Here is a 4806-nt window from a genome sequence, read left to right as displayed (position 1 = left end):
CCCTCCTTGCGCCAAGCCGGTCATGCCGACACAGGCTTGCAGGTCAAGGGTGCACCGGCATTAGGGGCGCGACACTAAAAAATGATAACCAATGCCCCAAATCCTGACTTTCCAACTGTACAGTTGGTCTAATAAAAGATATCACCAAAACAACTTGCCTTTTGTAAATACCTTGATAGTGAATGAATGATCACTAACAATCAATTCAGATTTGTGAGGAATAAATCATGGCAAGCCAACTGGATTTCCTTTTTTGACAGGATAACTGTTTTAGTGGGTAAGAGGAATGTGGTGGACATAACCTGAAAGTTTGAAACATTTGACTTAGTCCAGTGTGTCATTGTTGTAAATAAACTGCAGTTATGTGGGATAGATAAAATTATTATTAGTGGGATATATAACTGATTGAAAAAACAATCATACAACAAGTATAAATGGACTGACATTAACTGGCAGGAAATTTCAAATGGAGTTGGACAGGCGTCTGTTTTTGAGTTGGATTCAGGGATAGAGAATATACTAGGTAAATTTGTGAGAGACAGTTTGGAGGGTCTGCAAACACTTTGGAGGTTAGGATTAAAGATCAAATGGCTCTGATAATATGGAGATTTGAGCCATTGTTCTACAGAGAACAAAATTAAATTCAGAAAAAACATATAAGCTACAACACATATACAGAAGAAACCCATATGCACAGTTAAAGAATAGGGATAATTATGAGAAGGATCTGGGGATGTTTAGAGTGGATCATAAATTCAATACAAGGCAGTTATATGAAAAGCAAATGAAATTTTTGGTGGCTTTTATCAAAACATTTGACAGAAGATACGGCAAGTAGTAGTTGCACTTTGGAGCTGGTTAAGTCTCAGCCATGGAGTACTGTGTCTGGCTTGGGCATTCCATTTGAAGAAGGATATAGAAAAAACTGAAGGAAATTCAGAGGTGAAGGACGAAGGTGATGAAAAAAGGTTAGCATGCAAGTTGGATGAGGAAGAGTGAAGGAACTAGCTCTATTTAGTTTAACAAACAGGCCATTAAGCATGATATCAATTTTGAAATATTTGAAAGTTTGACATAAAGAATATGGAGAAAAACTGTTCTTTTTTATTACAGAAAACAGGGCACAAGGCAAAAACTTTAAATTACAGCCCAGCAAATTTAGGTCAAATTTAATAAAAATTCCAAATTGTAAGAATAGTAGAGTAGTGAAATAAGCTGGGTGAAGTGGTTCTGGAGTGCACCCTTGGAGATTTTCAAGAGGCTGGTTAAGCATTTGTCTGGGATGGTTTAGGATCAGTGAGTTCTGCAGGTGACTGGATGAGATAACCTTTGAGATCCTTTCCAGGCCCAGGATTTTATGATTACATGTATTTGGGCATTTACATCTACTTCTCTATCCTGACTTTTCTCTATACCATGTTTTGGCCCTTCCCACAATGCAGTTATTAATCCTCTTAACTATCTTTGGGAGCACTTAGGGGAAGAGGGTATAAGTCATCATAGGTAGCCACTAGGGAATTTGAGTATAGTAAAAAGTTCATCATTTCTTTAAAGATAGAAAAAGTCAAAGAAATTGATCCCAGGTCAGCTGTTTTAAAATAATGTGAAAGTTCTGAGGTTATTTCTTAACTTATATCTCCATATCTTATGCTATCAATGTAGAAAAAACAAGCAATTACACTTCTACAATACATCGAAATACAGTAGGTCATAGCAGTATAACCTGACATTACACAACAAGGGCTAATTTCTACAGCTCAAATGCTATAATGTGAAATAAAATATATGAACAAATATTATATTATGAATATCATTACTGTTTAGTCATTGTATTTCTGTATACGAGTATAGGTTTTCAATATACCAAAACACTATCTTACTCTGGATAAAAAAAAAGAATATGATAAAGACTATGCCCCAGTATCTATGCTGTGGAGTAGGGAATAGATTCTATTTCACTTTACATGCCCAACTACCATCCTACTATTTTCAGCATTTTCAGTTTTCAGTTCCATTCTAGGTGTGGCATGGCTGCATATTCTGGCTGGGCAATATATTCTTTGAAAATTAAGATATTCTAAAATTGCACACACACACAGAATCACACATGCGCACGCACACACACACACACAAACACACACAATTCATAGTTTTCATAGACATTAGGGCTGAAAGGAACCTTGTAAAATCATCAGGTCCAGCCCCTTACAAAAGGGCAGCAAGTCAGCTAGGGTTGAAGGATCTCAGTAAGATAAACATCCAATTGCTTCTTAAAAGTGTCCAGAGTAGGTGCTTGCACCACCTCTGTGGGGAGTTTATTTCAGGCCTTGGGGGCTTGGACAGTAAAGAAGTTTTTTCTTATGTCCACCCAAAAGATGTTGCAGGAGTTTGTGGCCATTGGAACTTGTTATTCCTTGGGGTGCTCTGGTGAACAGGCAGTCCCCTAGATCCTGATGCACACCCCTTATGTACTTATAGCTTGCCACCAAGTCACCCCTGAGCCTGTGCTTCTCTAGGTTGAAGAGTCTGATGGCTTCCAGCCTCTCTTTATAAGGCCTGTTCTCTTGCTCTCTGATCATGTGTGTGGCTCTCTTTAAAGCTTATCCAGGTACTTTCTGAATTGTGGAGCCCAGAATTGAATGCAGTACTCCAGATACTCTTCTGCAAAGTTTGGTGTCTTCAGTGAACTTAGTCAGTCTGCTTCTGACACCAGAGTCCAGGTCATTTAAAACATCATTAAAGAGTAGAGGTCTGAGAATGGAGCCTTGGGGGACACCACTGGTCACTGAGTGCCATGTTAATTCAGTTCCATTGACTTCCACTCTCTGGGTCCGACCTTGGAGCCAGTTCCCCAGCCATCGGATCATAGGGTAGTCAAGGCCACAGTTGCCCATTTTTTTCCATGAGGACATCATGGGACACCAGGACAAAGGCTTTTTAAAGTCCAAATATCAACCTCCTCCCCTTTGTCCAGGTGATGCATCACCTGGTCATAGAGAGAACTGAGATTGGTCAGGCAATACCTACCCAACAAACCCATGCTGGCTATCCCTTACAATGTTGCCTTCTGTTAGCCTGTTGAGAATGGTTTCTTTGATAATTTTTTCCAAGATCTTTCCAGGGATTGAGGTCAAACTGGCTGGCCTGTAGTTTCCTGGATCTTCTTTCCTCCCTTTCTTGAAGATAGGAACCACATTGACCCTCTTTCAATCTTCAGGTACTTCGTCCAAGTGTCATGAGTTCTTGAATGTCCTTGCCAGTGACCATGCTATGATGTCTGCCAGTTCCTTTATAACTCTTGGGTGCAATCTATCTGGACCAGCTGATTTGTGGGTGTCCAGCTTCTCATGGTGTTCCTTCACAAGATCTATGCTAATGGTGGGCATGTATTCACCCTCACCTTGACTGTCCAACATCATGTTAGGCAGGGTGGTCCCTTTGGTCTGATGAAAAACTAATGCAAAGTAATCATTAAGCAGATTTGCTTTTTCCTGGGTTCTGGTAGTCAGCTGCCCCATTTGGTTTAGCAGGGATCCAATGTTGCCCTTGTTTTTCTTCTGACTCCCCATGTATCTGAAGAAGGACCTTCTATTGTTCTTGATTTGTGTAGCCAGTTGGAGTTCAGTTACAGCCTTGGCTTTCCTAGTTTGCTCCCTACAGGTGTGGACCAGTGCGGAATACTTCTTCTTAGTAGAGTTTCCTGTCTTCCATCCTTTATATGCCTCTCTTTTTAGATGTAGGAGGTCCATGAGTTCCCTGTTGAGCCTAGGGGGTTCCTGAGTCCTTTTACTCCCTTTCTTATAGGTTGGGATGGATTTCTTTTGTGCTTCTAGGATTGCTTCTTTAAGGAGTAACCATTCATCATGAACTCCCCTCTCTGTCAGATCATGGCCTCTCAGGGCCTTGACAACAAGTCACCTGAGCTTATGAAAATCAGCTTTCCTAAAGTTGAGGACTTCTGCATTGATGACTGACTTGCCAGCTTTGTGATGGATAGTGAAAGTGATCAACTTGGGGTCACTGTCTCCCAGCTTCCCTTCAATTCTTAGGTCACTGACTAGATTATCCCCTTTGGCCAGTACCATGTCTAGCAGAGCCTTACCTCTTGTTGCCCCATAAACTTCTTGAGACAGGTAAAGGTCATTCACACATGTAAGGAAGTTTTTTGACCAATTGGATTTGGCTGAGTGCTCTTCCCATGAGTTGTCTTGGTAGATGAAGTCTCCCATAACAACCATGCACTGTGAGTATGCAGCCTCAGGCAGTTCCCTGGCTAATTCATGGTAAATCTTTTGTTCCTGATTTGAAGGTCTGTAGTAGACTCTTACCATTTTATCCCCTTCACCATGTTACCATAATATTCTAACTCAGAGGGTCTCCAGTCATCCTTCTTGGGTGCCAATCTCAGCTTGAAGGGACACGTAGCTCTCCTTCATATAGAAAGCTACACCACATGCTTTTTTACAGCACAATCTCTCCTGTACAGGGTATAGCCATTTATACCTGTGGTCCAGTCATAGGAGGAGTCCCACTAGGTCTTCATTATCCCTATGAGATCTTAATCATGTCTGTTTAACAGAAGGACCAGTTCCTCCTGTTTATTCCCCAAGCTCCTGGCATTAGTGTAAACCTATTTGTGTTGTTGGAGGCCTTGGCTTCCTTGCACTCATGGAGGAGCTTTATTCCTAAGATGGGATAGGAGTGGGTTCCCTTGAGCATCCCAACCTGCTGATTTTGCGGTTAGTGCTTGGTGAGTTTGCTCTGGTGGTTGTCCATCCATCCCCCAGTGAACCATCCCCCAGTGAA

At 41.3% G+C, this 4806-nt stretch overlaps 1 pseudogene; it reads right to left on the bottom strand.

The window, feature by feature from the left end:
- Nucleotides 1-3233: 3233 nt before the first annotated feature.
- On the bottom strand, nucleotides 3234-4331 carry LOC149865621 (uncharacterized; annotated as a pseudogene).
- Between the last annotated feature and the right edge of the window lie 475 nt (nucleotides 4332-4806).

Source organism: Crocodylus siamensis, chromosome 4, assembly GCF_052110815.1.
Source record: "Crocodylus siamensis isolate JL-2025a chromosome 4, ASM5211081v1, whole genome shotgun sequence".
In the NCBI taxonomy this organism is placed as follows: Eukaryota; Metazoa; Chordata; order Crocodylia; family Crocodylidae; genus Crocodylus; species Crocodylus siamensis.
The sequence above is the reverse complement of the archived record's forward strand: the minus strand, read 5'-3'. Positions and strand labels throughout refer to the sequence as shown.